General features: G+C 37.8%; 1 long non-coding RNA gene across 1 annotated transcript in view; it reads left to right on the forward strand.

Annotated features, from left to right (window-relative positions):
• LOC130560976 (uncharacterized) overlaps positions 1–20,564 on the forward strand; it is a 33,117-nt gene that overhangs the window by 782 nt on the left and 11,771 nt on the right. The window contains exon 2 of the long non-coding RNA XR_008963775.1: positions 10,256–10,406. This is a non-coding gene — a long non-coding RNA (uncharacterized LOC130560976). The remainder of the gene's footprint in view (positions 1–10,255; positions 10,407–20,564) is intronic.

Here is a 20,564-nt window from a genome sequence, read left to right on the forward strand (position 1 = left end):
ATGATATGTGCATAGAGTATATTTCACAGGTAAAAGATGGAAATCCTCCACATTTTGAGTTGGATCTCATTCCCCCTTGAAATTTTGTTGCCCCACATCCCCCCATTTCCAGCCCTGCCTGTACATGCATGTATTGCGAGACACCTGCAGAAAACCGTACAGCTAAACCAGCATAAACCTGCAAAGGCCTTTACTGTATTTCCCCCAACTTGGTGAGATGCGCCATGAAAGGTTAAACAATTATCTGAAACAATAAGCCTCCAGACACATTCCAATTTCCCTGGAAAAAGTATTACAGCACAATGTCGGGAATACTAATGATTGGGTCTATGTCTGTTCTGCTGATGTGCTCACACGAGCCTCTGCTGCTGAGTCAACAAGATTGTTTACAGACTCGACCACTTGATGAAATGCTGCACATGTAAAATACAACTGTATCTTTTAGATCAGCATTGCTGCGGAAGTGTTGTAATATGCAGTAAATATTGACCGCTAGAACAGGGAAGGACACACTTTGGTGCCATAATCTGTTTGTGTGTTACTTAATGACTATATTTGTTTGGTTTGTAATTTACCCTTGGTTTTTTCCATGGCCATTGAGCAGACTGCTCTGTGGAAAAGAGCCAGCTGTTGAAGAATCTGATGTTAGCGCAGCTAGATGATCTGTGAAGGAGCTTGTTTGTTGTGCAGACAGAAGTTTTACATGAGATTTTAATGGCGGTGAACGGTGTGGTTGTTGCCATATGTTGTTTTCATAATACATAGAAGGTATGAAATAGAGCCGTCGTTGTACCAAAAGTGCAGTGATGACATAAGAAGCTACTTTGATAACAAATTAATATAAAAACATTTAGATCAGTGGTTCTCAACCCCAGTCGTGGTAGGACTAGTAGTAGTCAAAAGTGACCCAGAACTGTTTGCTTTCCTACATTCTTCAAAATATCTTCTTTTGTGTTCAACAGAACAATTTTTCCTACTGTGGTAGTCAATGGTGGCCAAGAACTGTTTGGCTACAAACATATCCAAATATCCAAATATCTTTCTCTGGGTTCATTAGAACAAATAAATATATACAGATTTGGAACAACCTGAGGGTGAGTAGGCTAATCCACACAAAGCCAGAGCTTTCCCTATCCAATCTTTTTTTCCTTTTCACGGCGTCGTCTCAAGAAATATCTGCTTAAACACGAAACCACTAAACCGACTCAAAAAGATATAGTATATGCACACCAAATCAGTGGCACTGCCAGAGATGCACTTAAAACGGAGAAGAAGATTTGGAGCATGCGCATCAACTTTGCGCGCTGGGGTGATGACATCATCGTTTCAGAAAATATACGGATCGGCTGTACACATGAAAACGCAAGGGTGGCGTTTAGTGGTTTCAGGCTCAAATAGCTGTTTCAGGCTCTCAAAACGCAGAATCCGTGTGGACGAAACGCCGATACGATACAAAATCTTTACGTATACAACTAAATGAGTGTCCGTGTGGATGGCCTCTAAATGAAGACAGAATTTTATTTTTGGGTGAACTGTTCCTTTAAGGAGCAATACATTTTGCACAAAACTCTGACAGCGTCATTGTGTACCAAAAAAGATTCAAAATCCACATACAGTATGCTGTAAACAGACATTTGAAGTCTGTGACAGCTAAATAAAAAGTAGGCCTATGGAAAGGATGTATGAAGTCACACAGCAAAAGCAGGCCCATCTTCCCGCTGTGTTTTTGTATAAGACAGAAAGTCTATGCTTCAGGGTGAGTTCACTCTCAGCATACTGGATGAAAGGTAAACTCACAGTGGTAGAATCATCACATAAAATGTATGAACTTTCTTTTTTCTTATTTTGGTTACATTGCCTTGAATTAGGACATGCGTTTTAATCACCCGAGACTTTAAATTCACCACATTCAGTTTGCACTCCTACAGCTACATTTTATTGTGTTGACATTGTTCTATTTTTTGTATACATTCTTTTATCTATTCAACCTTTTTATCTCTTACTCTGTCTGCTTACTTTTTTAGTGTATATGTTTTTAGTTCCAGCTTTCTCTTAATTTCTTTTCATAATTTTCATAACACACACACATTCTAAATTCTTCTGTTCCTATGTTTTAGTTTCATATCCTTTTTACTTTTGTGTTGGAATGGTAAAAAAAACACTACTATGTCTACTATGCATGTGACATTTATGTTAAAATAAATAGTTTGAGTATTATTTTTAACAATTCATTTTCTACCACAGTACGTTTTGGCAAGAGGTAAACGGCACTGGTTTAGAAGCACTTGCTGTTTCAGTTTTTTATTTTACATATATACTTAAGTTTAATGTGTTTGTTAAACATTTTTGATTTCGTTCTAAATGTTCTGTTTGGTTGTATTTTGTTCTAACATTTGAGTAGTCCTAAAAACAAGAAGCACCAGTGTTGTTTACGTCTTGCAAATGATTTGACCTGTCTTCCAATGATTGGACAAATGGATAGATAGACACATCCAAAACGGTTGAATAAAATAGCAGCACAGTACCATTCTAGGGATTCAGTCCAGTGGCTTTTAAGTATTTTCGGCATATAACGTTGGGCTAAAAGAAAATATTTAAAAACAAATGCATTAAAAAAAAAATGATGGACCTTATTGTGAAGTGCCTTATAAACAATATAATCTAACACAGCAGATGCAGTCAGAGCTGTTTTTTTCAACCAAAGAGTGACCTTCATAAGGTCTGTCTCCTGCACATCGATTGTGCGATCATAAACAGGGTCAATATGTGACATGAATGATGCGTCATAAATAATACTAAAATGTTAAACAGGATGAATTATTGATTGTTGTTTTGTCGTTGCTGTGTTAATAATACAGCCTTTGTTTTAGGGCAGGGCTCCAGCTGTTGTCAGACATGAATACAGAACAAATTAATAATATTTGTGTTTTGTATGAGGCATTGTATAAAAAAATATATTTTCATACAGTACCTGTTGTGAAGTTGTGTAAACAGTCTAGACAGGCACCTGTCATATTTGATGAAAAACATTCCAGTCATTTTTCACAGATGTGTCGTTGCATTTCACAGGCTGTTTTTTTAGATTTTCAACCCAGATAGTGTTGAACAATGGATTACAAAAATGCTGGGTGATGTTGCGACATGAGATACGCAATAGGAAACGCTTATTGCAGTGCCATGCGGTTGCCATTTTAGAGAACACGTTTGACCTTGTTTTTGTGGTGCATGCTCTGGCTTATCTGGGATCTTTGATAAACATGAATCATACTGTGGTGGTGGTTCAGACACTGTACTTGTACAGACCTGTTTGGGAGCAGGTTGGACCGGCTCTGCTGGAGACAAGTATGTATTATTCAAATGTGACTCACACTGTGGGGAGGTGAGGAGAGGAGGGGCTGTGCTGAAGGTCGAGGGCCTGATGATGATGATGCCCGTCCGTAGGCTGTCAACACTCACATCACATGCTGGCTGTTTTCCCGAGCACACTTCAGCACTTCACCTTTCTTTGCCTCAGGCTCCTCCTGCAGGGCAGGCCAGGGTTCAGACACCTGGAGTGCTGCGGTTGGCTCCACCTTTATACTGAAGATGATGACAGTGATTTATAAAAGAGTGTTAGAAGTGGTTGTTAATGGAATGAATTCTGATGATTTTAATTATTGCGTCTTATGTATGGAATACATTATGCATGGTGCACATGTAATCAGGGGCATATGGAAAGAGTTTTATGTAATGTATTTGTATTGCACTTAACCCTAACCTCCATACAGCCTGATCTCGCAGGAGTTTGTTACTATATTTGGAATTCGTTCAATAAAATGTACAAAAAGATACATGATTGTTTTTTGTATGTATTTCTTAATATGTTTGTATTACAAAAAAAGCAGTAATGAAACCTTGCCCCTAAACATAACCACCACTGTTGCAAAAGTAGATTGCACCAAAACGGTCGAGATGTTAAAAATTCATAAGAATTTGAATTTGCCACCTCGCAAAAGATTTTTATGAAATTTATGAGATCATCAACATATAAAATGTATTACTTGGAGGAAACAGTATGTCAAATGTACTATAATGGGTATCGTCAGTTGATGGTTGTGGTTAAAAGGGACAGTTCACCCAAAAATGAAATTAATTACTCAAAGTTGTTGCAAACCTGCAAAATGTTCTGTTGAACAAAGAAATATATTTAGAAGAATGTAACTAAATTAGTTTTCTGGGGCACCATTGACCACCATTAAAATGTTGCCAAAGGTTCTCCAGAACTGTTTGTTTTCCTAAATTCTTAAAAATATTTTATTTTATTTTCAACAGAACTATATACAGTATATATATATATATATATACACTCACCTAAAGGATTATTAGGAACACCTGTTCAATTTCTCATTAATGCAATTATCTAATCAACCAATAACATGGCAGTTGCTTCAATGCATTTAGGGGTGTGGTCCTGGTCAAGACAATCTCCTGAACTCCAAACTGAATGTCAGAATGGGAAAGAAAGGTGATTTAAGCAATTTTGAGCGTGGCATGGTTGTTGGTGCCAGACGGGCCGGTCTGAGTATTTCACAATCTGCTCAGTTACTGGGATTTTCACGCACAACCATTTCTAGGGTTTACAAAGAATGGTGTGAAAAGGGAAAAACATCCAGTATGCGGCAGTCCTGTGGGCGAAAATGCCTTGTTGATGCTAGAGGTCAGAGGAGAATGGGCCGACTGATTCAAGCTGATAGAAGAGCAACTTTGACTGAAATAACCACTCGTTACAACCGAGGTATGCAGCAAAGCATTTGTGAAGCCACAACACGCACAACCTTGAGGCAGATGGGCTACAACAGCAGAAGACCCCACCGGGTACCACTCATCTCCACTACAAATAGGAAAAAGAGGCTACAATTTGCACGAGCTCACCAAAATTGGACAGTTGAAGACTGGAAAAATGTTGCCTGGTCTGATGAGTCGAGATTTCTGTTGAGACATTCAAATGGTAGAGTCAGAATTTGGCGTAAACAGAATGAGAACATGGATCCATCATGCCTTGTTACCACTGTGCAGGCTGGTGGTGGTGGTGTAATGGTGTGGGGGATGTTTTCTTGGCACACTTTAGGCCCCTTAGTGCCAATTGGGCATCGTTTAAATGCCACGGCCTACCTGAGCATTGTTTCTGACCATGTCCATCCCTTTATGACCACCATGTACCCATCCTCTAATGGCTACTTCCAGCAGGATAATGCACCATGTCACAAAGCTCGAATCATTTCAAATTGGTTTCTTGAACATGACAATGAGTTCACTGTACTAGAATGGCCCCCACAGTCACCAGATCTCAACCCGATAGAACATCTTTGGGATGTGGTGGAACGGGAGCTTCGTGCCCTGGATGTGCATCCCACAAATCTCCATCAACTGCAAGATGCTATCCTATCAATATGGGCCAACATTTCTAAAGAATGCTTTCAGCACCTTGTTGAATCAATGCCACGTAGAATTAAGGCAGTTCTGAAGGCGAAAGGGGGTCAAACACCGTATTAGTATGGTGTTCCTAATAATCCTTTAGGTGAGTGTATATATATATAAAAACACAATAATTCTCTCTACTATGGTAGTCAATGGTGCCCCAGAAATCTCAGTTCCTAACATGCTTCCAAATATCTTTCTTTTGGATTTTGGAAGGTTTGGAAAACCTTACTTGAGGGTGAGTAATTCATGACAGAATTTTCATTTTTGGGTGAACTATCCCTTTAACAATGGACTAAACAGATTTGTATTGTTTTTAAATTAAATGTGAATGTTACAAAGAAATAATGTGATTTTTATTTAGTTAGCATTACATTAGTTGTCTTTATTCAGTTGCCATTAGATTAGTTGACTTGTGTTTCATTTCAACGTTTATATCAAAAATAGTGTTTAGATTCAAATTGTTCATACATGTGCATTATAACTCGCATAACTCAATCAACACACTATTGAATGACTTTTTCAGGAATTTAGTAATTATGTAGATATATTTTAAAGCTCTGTGGCAAAAGCAATGTTGCATTATTGCATTATACATATGTAAAGCATTCCCTCATGGAAAATAGTAATTTCATGTCATTTTACCTCTAGTAAACATAGTTATGATGATTCCAGTCTCTGAGCTCCCCCTGTAGAAACCTCACACCGATGTTTCTAAAGCATTCCTGAGATTTCACTCACAGGTTGTGAAATGAACTGCGTCCTAAGCATGTTACCCAGGCAGTAGATGATCTTTGTGTTGGTAATCAATTTAAGGTTAATCCCTCCATGGCAACTAGTTGGCCTCTGCAGTGCCACAGCAGCAAGCGGCGGCATTAGCGCAGCTGCTAGCCGCTCATCCAGGACACTAGGGCAATGTAAAGTGTGACCGTAAACAGCAACATCCCAGGGGCTCACAATACCTAGTCACCATGCCACCAGAGGGGGGGGGGGAGTAATCGGCTTCATTATGCTCTAGGTGCTCTAAAAGAAGAAAAAACAGCCAAACAGGCCTGCGGTGTGTTGCCGCGGATCAGAATCCAATTAAACACTGTTTAGTTCCACATAAGCCGGCAGTCATAGCTTGTTGGCTCATGAAATTAATGCATTATTGTGGCACAAAGGAACCAGTGCGCTAAAATGCGTGACATTTCCTCAGGCTGTGCCTCAGACGAATCGACATAGCATGCACACCTGGCATATGTTAAACCAAAGTTTTGCACAATCAATAACAAAACACCAGAGCATCGATAATCCTGATCACATGCCAGATGCTTGTTTTGTTTTCGCTTCTTAATAAAATAGGCTCAATACACAGATTCTTTCTAATGAACCCTGAAGAGCGCGACGTGTGTTTGATGGAATCCATCCCACTTTGTTGGGATGCATCCCTGTGTGTTCTCTAGTGCTGCGGCCTGTCAATGTAAATAATGACCACTGCAGTGCCCCTGTGCATCTGAAAGCAATTTATGAATGCATAAAAACTATTAAAGGTTAAGGGTTGCAAACATCTACGCTTGCTCTTAATGGACGTGGGAGATGCCCCGCGGTGGTGACAAATGGAGGTCCTAAAGTTAAACGCACTGTGAAATCACTAAAAAGGAAAGCCTTAAATAGGTAAACATAGCATGCACGGAAGCAGCCTATAGCAGCATGCATGGCGTACATTTAAGGAAAACCACACTACGAAGAACTTTGTGTATTTTAAAAGGTTTTCATGATTTTTTTAGCCCCTGCTGGTTGATGCCGGAACTGCAGCATGATGGGTGCAAAAAGCTAATTTTCGAATTAAATATATGCATATATTTTAAGTTGTTGTAGATCTTTTGCAGCTGAGCAGTTTTGTTTGGAGAGCTATTAAAAGCAATACACTTGCACTTTAAAAAACTTTGTAAAACTTTGCTGTAGTTTTTGCAGCAGGTTTGCCAGTAACTTACTGTAGATTTAATTACTACTTAATATACTTTCCAATTAGTACTGTTTTCAGTTACTTCAATCAAAATTAAAACACTTTGACTTTTGAGATTCAAAATGAGCAAGAAGAGATTGGCATTATAACAAAGTAAAAAATGGCATTCTTCCTGAGCATTATTCTCTTGTTTTCTGTAAAAATATTTAAAACTTCTTAAATTATGATACATTTACATAACAAGAAAAGTGACCCGAGATATTTAGTCTAGTTTTATGAAAGAAAAATATATAAACTGGGTAAATTTATGCTTAAAACAAAATTGTACATTAAATCTACAGTAAGTTACTGGCAAACCTGCTGCGAAATTACAGCAAAGTTTTACAGTGCATGCTTGGGTAAAATATCGACAGACGTTGGATTATAAATTAACCTTTATGCTTGGTTGTTGTTATCCACATATGAGTTATATTACAATATTTGTTCCTGTCTACAGCTTAATGAATATGTAAAGGCTATGCATAGTATTATAGACCTATTTGATTTAAGCAGACTGCTTCTCTCCTATACGGCTTTGTAAATAAAGCCCCAAGGGTCAGTGTTAGGATGAAACGACTTTTTTTCTGGTGCATTGGGCACTTGTGCAATTCCAGCTATGCAGGTGCAAGCCTAATGCATGTTGAGTGTCTGTTTGCCCCACCAGAGTGCAGGCAACCCCGTCTAAACCACTTTGGATCAAATTAATTCAAGCAGGTGTGCCCCCACACTGCCGGGGTGCAGGTGACACCTGCTACACTCCTTTAATTAGAGGTAAAACAGCTGTTTCTGGATAGACCTATGGAATAAAGCCCCTCTGCTTGAGCTCCCATCGGAGTGTCTCCTTTGAATCAAGATGCATCAAGTGCTAGTGACATTTGACTCGCTGTACCATCATTAGAGGGACAAAAGCTTAACACAGGCCACCGAGGACACACGCAGGCACGCACACGCACGCACACAGAAAAAAGGGAGGAGTTGTATCCACAAGTTTCCGGAGGGTGCTGCTAAAGTGTGTAAAACTAAAATTCACAAGTAGTGAATTGCACTAATTGCAGCGTTAAGTAACTTATTCTGATATCAGAAAATGAGCCTGTGATTCATATTTTGAATTGTAATACTGTTGGTTTCATGTGGTAATCTGATAAAAAATAATTTCGAAACTGATGAGCAACACCTGCTGTTCGCGGCTGCACTTTTACAACCAGGCGAAGCTTATTTCGGGTCTTAAAAAAGAGATCTAAAGTTAAGACGGACTGCTCCTACTGTACAATTTTTAAAAGACAAACTTTAAAATGTGGACCGCTTATCTCAAACAAATAGATAACAAACATTAAACATTACTTAGACTGAATATTCTCATAGTTTAAAAAGAGAGTTCACAGTTTCGAAAGGGAGTTCAAATTTAAAGGTCCGGTCAGTGAAATCTAGTGGCAAGGCTGCGAATTGCAACCAACAGCTCACTCCACCCCTCCCTTTCAAAACACTACCAGAGAACATGGCGAATTACATGCAAACAGACCCGCGGTGTATGTAGATAGAAATAGCTCATGATAAGGTAATAAAAACATAACGCTTCATTGTGTAAACTCTTTATACACCTCTGAAGGCATAGTATATTATATTGCATTTCTGCCAATAGATCATCCCAAAAATTACACACTGGACCTTTAATGTAATCATCAAAACACTGTACGGTCTTCAATAAAAACGCAAGACTGTAAACGAAAGACTGGATTTACAAGGATTCTTTACTGTATATTACCGACGTGTTGTCAAAATCTGTTGGAATATATCACATCGTGTGATGTGGACTTGGACCACATTTCTAATCTGATATGCTTGGTGTACAGTAGGTGTTTCTTCCACTTATCGTCTTTTTTTTTAACAAAACGTAGAGAGAATGTTTAAAAAAGTAGAAAGGCAGCTTTAGCACTAATCTTTAGTAACGTTATAATGTTGATCAGATTAATGGCCAGCTGACAATACAGCAGCTTTATGATAGGTGCATGCGGCCCGTGCAACCCATTGCAGTTCGCTTTTAAATACAAAAAAATATGATTTACCACATCTTGAAATAGCACACAATCAACATCATGTAAAGAAATTGAAAACCCTCCATGATTTTCAAATTGCTCATTGGGTTACAGTCACAACAGCTGAATCAATAAAGTTGCTAAATATCCGCAGTCAAGTATTAAAATCATCATCCCATTCCTCTATAAAGCGGTGAACAGAATGCTGATGTCGTTTATAAGCGCTGTCAGTAAGTTCACATTCTGTTATAAACGAATGACTTGAAATACGGCAGAAACACGTTTCTTCACATTGAACCGGAAGTTTCTCCAATCTTTCGCACAAAGCGTCATGGGGCGTAGGAAACTCGTGGATAAAATTAAAGTATTGCTCAAAAGATGCTCTTGTATAGTTCAGACTAATTGGCTATATTGAAGTATTAACTTAATTCGATAGTTCAGCCAAAAATGAAAATAATTGCACCCTCTTGTTATTTTAAATTACTTGACTATATTTGTAATTTGCACTACACAAAAAAGGTATTTTGAAGAATGTTGGTAACTGAACCATAGTAGTAAACATTGACTTGCATTGGTTTTGTGTCTATACAATAGAAGTGAATGGGTACCGCCATTGTTCAGTTACCAACATTCTTCAAAATATCTTCTTTTGTGTTCTGCAGAAGAAAGAAAGTCCTACAGGTTTGAAATGACATGAGGGTGAGTAAATGACGACAGATTTTTCATTTCTTTAACACAGATCTGGCAACCCTGAGTGAAATCTTTTTTTTTTCTGAAGGTGTGCATCTACAGTTGCCTGCGGCTCTGAGACAGACATGAACAGTCACATGATTCCTGACTGGACTGAGGCCAGTCCTAATGGCAGAGCAGCAGGGGACTTCATTCACACTCCGAGTAATAGCAGGGGAAATCCCATGAGGCACTGGGGGGTAAGAACACTTTAAAGAACATCTTACAACACTTTAAAGAACATCAGACATCGTGTTCTTTGTATGAAATCCACGTTCTTCATGTTGGGTCAACAAGTTGGTGACCTCATAATTGAGTATATGGAAGTATTGAGCACTGACCTTTTGTTATTGTGGGTGAAGAAAGTTGCTTAGCCTGATATTGTTCTTTTATTCTAGTCCAAATATGCATGAATATGTCAAAATCCAAGTTTTCAAAGTCATTAAAAACAAATGTTCATTTGTTTAACTGATGAACCATGTTCACTAGCCTACATACATTGTTCAGTAAAAGTGATGAGTTTTTACTTTTGTAATCCACAACTTTTCCTCTGTTCAATTTTGTTTAAATTGTATTGATCTGTTTTCACTATGTTCACGACTGTTTTAAAAAGGATGGAATTAATTATTAAGATAATACTGTTAATAAAATGAACAGGATTGCTAAGGTGGAGTAAACGTGACTCACATGTGACCAGCAGAGGGCAATAGTGTGCCAGCAATGCCACCTGAGCCTGTACCTCAGCACTGTGTTAGTAGTAAATCTAGACTTAATGGACAATGACACCCCGTTTTACCCATTTTTGTTGCTTATGGGTCATTAGCGTGTTTAGATGTTTAAATTCTTAGTTTTCAGGTATTTCAAGTACTGCTTGAATTCGTTTACATTTCCCACGGATTTAACTGTTATTAAGAAATAGATTAACTGAAAACAATATTATGTTTTGTGTTGTGTTGTTCCAAAGCTGGTTGACGTACATTATTTTGTTTTGTTTACGTTGTACTATTTAATTTAAAGAATGTTGACACCGCAGCTTTATGCAGAGACTGAAAGTAAATGGTGACTCAGGTTGTCAGTCGCTTATTGAACAAAGAAAGAATTTCAATTCATGATGTAGTGAAGAGTAAATATTATTTTTTAATTAATATTTAATTTATAATTTATACATTTTTAATTTGTATTAATTTTTATTTGTACTATTTATTTATATTTTAAGAAAACAAACAAAAAAATTGTAGGAAGTATAGCAGGTATCTAATCAATATAAAACGTAACGGAGTATCCGAAAAATGAACAATAAGCAGATTCTTTGTTGCTGGTATGCATTGTGCTAATAAACGCATCAAAGGAGCTTGGTCTTAACAATTTGTATCCACACACTACAGACTGATAAAATATCTCATTTTACTTAACACGGAACAGTGTTATTGCAGGATTGCTATTGTCAATAAAGTTCAAGACATTGGTGTGGAGCGTTCACACGTTTGCCCCAGTTCTGTTCGACGAAATTCACAAATAACGGCAACATTCATTATACTCGCATATCCCACAAGGCTTTATTATGTAACTCCGGCTGAGCCAGCAGTTACCTCCATTCCCTACTGGAGAACTCCCTTTCTAGTACACACCTGGCATAAGGGCCGCAAAAGATGGTTTGTGGCGGTTTGCGAACAAACAAAACCTTTTGGGTGTGTGGGCGTGTGACCTTGGGACTCATGCCCATTTTCCAACTGGGTCAGCAGTTACCTCTACGTGCTACGCCGAGCCTGTTCTCTTCTTCAGCGAAAGAATCTAATGCCCTGGGTGGATGCTTTTCCAGTCTTCAAGCTGCACGTGGGAGGGGAAGCGTTTGTGCTTGTTTGCCGTGGGAGTGAGAGATTGATAATTCTTCTGGCACCTGTGACCTGCCTCACTTTCTGCCGCTGCCAGCTGCCTGGTCACATCACAGCCACATGAGGAAAATGTCCTGTGACAGAACAGCCAGTTGTTTTACAGCAAACACTGTTCTGGGCCACTTATTCTACTCAGTGTTTCTGAAAACCCCGTCAACCGTGCCACGTTCATTCTGTACGTAGGTGCGATTCCGATTTTGTTTTGTTTTGTCGGATAACGCAGAGTGTCGTTGGGCCCTGAAGCGTTGAGTTGAATCTTATTAGTTGTGCTTGACTCATATTTAAGTGATGGCAATGAATCCCACCTGCTAATTTTTAAACTCTTTCCTTAAAGGGATAGTTCACCCAAAAATTAAAATTCAGTCATTGTTTACTCATCTTCTTGTCATTTCAAACCTGTGTGACTTTCTTTCTTCTGCAGAACATAAAAGAAGATTATTTTAAAGAATGTTGGAAACCGAACGATGGCGGTACCCATTCACCTCTATTGTGTCGAAACCAATGCAAGTCAGTGGGTACCGCCGTTGTTCGGTTAGCAACATTCTTCAAAATATCTTCTTCAAGATGCATTTGGGTTTATCAACAACAAGACTCCTGGTATAGGGAAAACAACATTTTAGTCCAATCTAGAACCTATTTGGGGGAACTTCATCCCCCTGTAATCTATAATTAACTTAGCTGCATAAATACGTGATTGCAGCAGCCCCCCTAAAAATCTGTGATTATGTGATCTCTCTCTGTGTGTTTACTGAAAACACAGTATCAACTGTATCTTTTATACAGCTATTTGTTCTGAAATGTTTAACAGATTGTCTATGGTGTTATAATAGTAAATTGGGCTGGTAAGAAACCGTGATTGAAAGTTTGAATGCTGTGTTGTTATTTTTGTTTGTGTAAACACATTTTCATCTTGATTTAGCAAGTGAAATACCTTAAAGGGAAAGTTCACCCAAAAATGAAAATTCTGTCATCATTTACTCACCCTCTTGTCATTTCACCTGCACCCTTAAAAACAAGGTGCTTCAAAAGGTTCTTCGATGCCATAGAAGAACATTTGGTTCCATAAAGAACCTTTAACATCTGAAGAACCTTCCTGTTTCACAAAAGGTTCTTTATGGTGAAAAAGGTTCTTCAGATTATAAAAAAGTAAGAGAGATGGTTCTTTAAAGAACCTTTGACTGAATTGTTCTTTGTGGAACCAAAAATGGTTCTTCTATGGCATCGGTGTGAAGAACCTTTTAAACATCTTTATATTTAAGAGTGTGTATGACTTTCTTTCTTCTGCAGAACACAAAAGAAGATACTTTGAAGAATGTTGGTAACGTAACAGCGCTGGCACCCATTCACTTCTATTGGATGGGCCGGGTAACAACATTCTTCAAACATTCTTCAAGAAAGGATTTTTTATTGATTTGATAAATAAAATGTTACTGGGTCAAGTTTTGGACTTGCAAATTTCTGTGCTTAAATAAACAATTATATCTTCCCTCCATCTCAGGGTTTTCTCCACCAAAACTTGGAAATCACAGAATTGCACTAGTTGTAGCTCCTTGAACTGTTGTTTAGGTATTAAATGTATTTTTCTTCATTTGATTAGCATCAGTCCACTGGGCTGCTGCCTGAGGAAAACTGCGATTATAAAGTGTATTTGGCTTCCTATGTGTGTATCATAAGTCATATGCTAGCGGTAATTATTAATAATAATTATAACAGGAATCTGTCAAAATTAGGCGACTTTAATGAAAAATGCCCAAGTTGTTGTGATTGGAGTTCACCTTTAAGCAGCCTCTGCCATTTTAATTGGGATACTCCAAAAGCATTCCGTGTTTGAAATGTCCTTTCTTCTCCATCAAAGTAGATGACTTGTACACTTCTGGTGAGCTAATTTCAGACACTTAAACACTTCACACTTTCAGATGTCGGTAAGCATCTGTGTGCCGAACACTTTTAAAGCCAGTCTAATGTTGCCTCATTAAAATGTTTTACACATATAAATGCTTTTAAATGATATACACTCTACTGTATACATTTACATTGAATGTGTCAACAACATCTTAAGATCACGACTAGTCAAATACTACTTATGTTGTCTTGGATACCGCTCCGTGTCACTATAAAGTATAAAGACCTCCGTCATAATGTTTGGAGCCCATTGAAAGAAGTCAATCACCTCTGTATCTGAGGTGGCTTACAGACGCTATTGTATTTGAAGGTTTATTCTCATTTTGAATTGGAATAAGTCAGGAATGAAGCTAAAGAAGTTAGCTGGCTGAGGGAGCGCATTTCCCCATAAGCTCCTTATACTACCTCCAACCTCACAGCTCCCACATTTAATTGTTTTCTATTATCTGCTGAGGAAAGTTCCCATGGGCACTATGTGCTGTCAGATTAAGCAATAGTTTAACCAATTGATTCTTTGACACCCGAGGAGTGAGAGATTTATACAGAGGTTCTTGTCATTTGTTTTAAAAACGATGACGTTGCTCAAGAAGAAGTTGCTCGCCAATTTAGCATGTCAAAAATGTGCATAGTAGTTGAACTCATTCTATCTGTGCAAACCTTGCTTCCTCTGAGAAACACTGTTAAATGTCACCAAAAATGCTTTCAACCAGTTCAGACCAGCATTTATCACAAAAATGTTCTCATCAGTAAGCCTAAAATCAATCAACACCAAATCAGAAATGTGTTTTTTCAACTCATTAGCTCTGATATTATTACAGTGGTGATTATTACTATATTGATACTGCAGGTGAGAAACAAGCTAAAAATAGCTTTATCCTCGTTTATTAAAGATCGGGTATCATGCTGTCATGCATTCTGACTTCCTTTCACTGTTAAACGTGCTGGCTTCTCATGCTTAACATGGTCAACTTGTTAAAAAACGAATTCTCCCAGCACTTGTTTCGGAAAGTTTTTTATAATTCTGGATCCCTGTGTTATCACAGGGATGATATTCCTTTTATTGGCCATTCTCCCAGAAAAGCACGGCAAGGCAAAAGAAAGAGCCCGCCCACGAGCCAACCGGCGAGCGAGACCCGCTTATGATTATAATCATAAACATATTATCTTCAGATTTTTTGCATTAATAGATGCATGTATTGCATGATCTGCCAGGACCTTTTACTGTTGCCAAGTATTTCAGTTTTTCTAAACTCGCGGTTTTCCGGCAAGCTTTGAATGGCCATTTGGCAGATTTTTTTACGCAAATCTGGCAACTCTGGGATCTTCCCCGCTAAACTAATGTAAACGTAGGCACTGCTACACCATTGATAGCGCTCTGAAAAGACAAATAGAACAATAAAGGACGAAAAATGTTAAAGTGTAGTTTAATCATCTGTGGATTACGATCAGTCAAATATCGTAGAAACATTGTCATGAAAATGATCGACACAATGGCTAAACGGTAAATAAGCATCACATACACCTTGAGCTACGAGTGCGTGTTAACTTCTGATCTGCTGCTGTATCATTTAAAGCGATTTGGAAAATGAATGATGTTATTATGTTTATAATGGGAATTGTACTATGGATACTTGTTGTCTACTTGTATGTGATGGATTCTATTGGTGGGATGGTAAATCCTATTGGAATAAAACCCAAAACACACTACAAAGAGGAATTTAATTTAAAAATCTCATTCTAATTCAAAAATTCATTGTTTTTTTTCAGCAGGGATGGTATTTGCAGTAAAACCACAGTATCCACAAATTTACCATTTTCTATATATAGGAACCATACTCCAATTAATAATCTTTAGTAAAACCACAGAAACTAAATTATACTAGCTATAGTTTATGTTTGTAGTTAAATTATGGTAATACAAATGGTAATCAATCCAACAAACACATGGCTTCTACACTTTACTATTTACAAGAACCTTACTACTTACTGGTAAATTGCTGCTAAAACTGGTAAAGGGAATATACAAAATCAAAGAACACTGCTCATAAATACATATAGGCCTAGGGGGCTAATGAGGATAATTAGGCTAAATGATCATACAGGATTATATCTAAACTAAACATATATGTGCTAAACATATAAAGCTCTTAAAGGAGTTGCTCACTGCAAAATTTCCCCCATTGAATTTCCATAGTAGGAATAAAAATGACTATGGAAAGTCAATGGGGGCAAATTTTGAAGTGAACTACTCCTTTAATACAACTGATTCTGTGAGCTACTCGGTGTATTCAGTAGGTTGCTTCAGGGGCATAATGTATACGACAATAAAACAATGCACAACTGACATAAAGGACATTTACTTTTAATACTTGAGTACTTTTAAAAGCACGTACTTCTGTACTTTTACTTAAGTAAGAATCTGTCTTTACAACTTTTACTTGTAGTGGAGTAATATTTGACCAGTAGTATCTGTACTGTCACTCAAGTAAGAATCTGTCTTTACAACTTTTACTTGTAGTGGAGTAATATTTGACCAGTAGTATCTGTACTGTCACTCAAGTAAGGAAGTTGTGTACTTCGTCCACCTCTGCTTTCCAATATACGATTTGGACAGTTTGCTATCATTTGAATCTACAGTGGCTTTCTCAGTACTTGCCAAATACTGTTGTCTTTAAACTTCAATGACAGCAAAACAAATCTCAATAAGAATCATGACTCCATTCTGTCTTTGCAGGCATATCAAAGAAGCTTATCAAAAGAAAAAGCTCTTGCATATCTTCTGAGAAACAATGGAAATGAGGTGACAGGCAGCGTTAGGATTACAGTGAGGAAAATGAGACAAAGCAATTATATTTAATATGACTATCTTGTGTTGTAGAAACTACAACATCAAACCAATTCCAGCAAACTCATAAGCCGAAAGCACAAACAGTATCATCGATACATTAATAATTCCCGGTCACGGTAAAGTGAGTCTGGCTTGTTGACCGTTTTTCTATACGGTAAAGGGTAAAGCAACGCTAAAGCGATTAAATCCCACAGTGGAAGAAGTCCATGTTCCTATTTCACACCCTGTTTGACAGTGTTAATCGGAGAATAAGTTGCTGAACTTTGTGTACTATGAAAAAGTTGCACAGTAGCAGCCTGTCCTCAGGCGTCAGAATGCTGTTACACACTTAGGGGCACGATAACTACCCAACCTTCACAATAGAGACATTTCCATAGTGGCCGAGGGTCCCATTTTGCCTTCATTAGAGCACAGTCATACATCTTCCACACACATTTGTGGTGTACCGGGAGCACCGGCTTCATCCAGAGAAACTCTGTGACATATGCACTGTATCATCTGTGGCAACCTATCGGCGCTAGGCTAACCTTTCTAATACTGATTTAGAGGAAGCTCTAAGAGGGCGAGAAAAGGTGCAGATGATACCGGCCTCCTCCAACGAGAATCCATTGAGATCTCCATGAGATAAACCATCAATGACAAGACTCCACCCTTAAGGCCTCGATATACTTTGAGCGCTTTTGTTCTTCACAAGGGTGAAGAAGGAAGCTTGAAAACACTGAGTAATGGAAACAAAATGGCTTTTGTTTCAGGAGGCGGGGTTTAGACTGAGATTGATTTGGTTGTGGATCAGAGATGTTAAGATGTCCCCATCAAAATAAATGTACAAAAGTGATTTTATGTCCATAGAACGCATATTAAATGTAAGTATAATGTCTACTTTATGGTTTCAACTAAGTTTGTGGAGAATAAAATGTCAAAATTTGGTTGAAATAATGTAACATTGTCATTCGGTGTTATTCTGACTTGCAGAGATGGGCAGTATTTCAATTACATGTATTTGAAATACGTATTTAATTACTTTTGAGTATTTTGTAATTTGTAAAATGGTCAAATGTAATTTGTAATTAAATACTTTGAGAGACTGTATTTTGTATTTTAAAATACTTAATTGAATAAAATGACATATTCGAAAATGTATTTGTCATTTTATTCTTCATAAATGTCTTTGTTCTGCTGAACACTTAGGAAGATATTTGGAGGAATGTTGGATCTCATTTCCCTTTACTGCCATAGTAGGGAAAATAAATACTATGGAAGTCAATGGGGAATGAGATCTGACATTCTTCCAAATACCTTCCTGTGTGTTCAGCAGAACAAAGACATTTGAACAATCTGAGGGTGAGTAAATAATGACAAAATTTTCATTATTGGGTGAAGTATCCTTTTAAATTGCTGATAATATTTTAAGGCATGTTTAAGTATACATTTAATACCTTTCAAAATGTAGAAGTTATTGATGTGCTGTAGAAAAACAGATAGACATTCATTGCTAGATTTAAAGTGATCCTACATGCATACCTGACTGTTTCCAGGGGAATCAGTTTAATCATCCTCTCTCGTCTGAGAGAAGATGTAGATGACGTACACCTGTCATTTGTCTATAAAGTTTGCTTTTAACGCTACACACTCTAAAAACAGTTGTGTTAAAAATAACACATTTTGTGTTCATTTAAGGACAACACATTAATGTTGTTCCTGTGAATGCTAGCAATAATGAATGGATCATAGAGCATTTGGATGAGCGTCAAAGCGCGGGTAACCCACCCACTAGTTGAATTGGAAGTTTTGATTCAGACCTGTCTGTTATTAGGTGCGTTTGACTTATTCCACGTGAGAGTGTTTTGCTATACTTTGATTTACTGTAAGTAAAGAAAGAAAATAAACTGCTTTTGTGCTCAAAGTGCTTTAAGGTAAAGTATCTAGTAAAAATCTACTATCAGGAATCATTCACTGAATGTCATAGGACAAAAAATTAGCGCAAATAGCTAGAATTGATCTGATTTGTGTTGTCTAGTGATGCCGGATCGCAGTAATATTCGCGGGCAGGTGTTTCAAGTAATAAAAAACAACATTCTGATCAATTGCGGGTAGGTCATGGGAGAATGAGATAAATCAATAATGATGATAATATTAAAATGACATGAAGGCCTACACGTAAGTGTGTTGCTAAAATCTGAGTGTTTCATGGACTGCTGTTTAGAAAATCTTTTTCTCTTTCTGTTGCGTATCTAACTCCACTTTACCTCTCGCAGTTCAAATGATTGCTTGTAAAAATAATTGTATTTTTGTATTTTCAAATTACAAGTTACTTGTATTTTAATTAAATACGTTTTTTCACAGCAGTATTTTGTATTTTATTTAAATACATTTTATTAGTAAGTATTTGTAATTTGTAACTAAATACTTTTTGATGTATTATTTGTGCCCATCTCTGCTGACTTGTACCCATTAAAATATATAACAGAATAAGGGAGCATATTAAATTTTATTGTGCTTTAATATAGTAAAAAAATATTATTGACAAATGGTCAAATTAAAAGTAAATTAAACAGAAAACGTTCTTTTTTTGACAATTTAAAGCAGTATTACACTTATTGTTTTAATGCTTAAACCCTTTTTCGTCTTGGACCCTTTTACAAAAACACATTTTAAACTAGAAACAAATTTTACAAATTCAATAGCATTTTGTTTTTTGTTTGCCTTATCGACACTCTTCACTTCTTTTCATGGCTTCAAATATCAGGCTTTCCAGAAAAAATGCATATCTATATAGAACAATGGAGGGAGACAGGATGAGAGAGAGTTACAGGATGAGAGAGAGAGAGGAGTAGGACCTGGGAAAGGACCACGAACCGGGACTTGAACCTGGGCCGCCCGAAGTGCAGACCAGACTGAACTTTTTCAGAAAGTTAACTCTAGTTTGCTGAAAACTAATTAGTTTTATCTTCATTTTGGCCTGACTTTGTTCGAAATTATATCAGTTTGTAGTGGCCTTCTCTTTGAGGCCTTTAATGCATTGTTCCTGTAAGTAATTCACCCTTTATCAATTACTCAGTCTCTCTATGGCCTGAAATTACCGCAGCAATTCCCTACACTGCTGCTTAACTAACAAGATATGCATTATGTGACGCTGCAAATTATAGGAATAGACAGCCGCTCCTCTTGGAGCCAATGTTACGGAATGTCTGGGGATGGCCAGGAATCCATGCCATGCCTGTGAAGTTGAAAATGAGACATAAAATGTATCTTGTTTGGATTGATGTGCTCACAGAGGTGGGTGAATTGATTTTGGTGGAAATTTCGAGTGCAAGTGCCAGCCATGAATTGGTGTTTATGGACAAATATTTAATCTTGGGAGAATCTGAGAGCGGTGGTGGATGCTAGATAGGAGAAATCTCAGGGTGCAAGCAGAATATAGATTGGTGTAGGAAAGCGTTGGCCCAGTGTTTGGTGCAACATGTTGCTTCCCAAATCCTTCTCTTGCACACGGATGTTTTCAGTGTCAGGGGGGACCTGGTACGTGAGGCTTGCAGTAATTGAAACAATCTGTTCTCGCAGCCTGCGGTGGATAGAGCTTCCAAGGCTGCCTGGGAGCTTGAGGTCAGAACCCAGGCAGGATGTCCTCTGGTTCCTCGAGTCACTGCAGGCCTCTGTCTGATGAGACGAACCCTTGGTCCAGTCACCCCTCTGCCTAACTACATGTCTGAGTGGGT

Source organism: Triplophysa rosa, linkage group LG11 (genome assembly GCF_024868665.1).
Source record: "Triplophysa rosa linkage group LG11, Trosa_1v2, whole genome shotgun sequence".
In the NCBI taxonomy this organism is placed as follows: Eukaryota; Metazoa; Chordata; class Actinopteri; order Cypriniformes; family Nemacheilidae; genus Triplophysa; species Triplophysa rosa.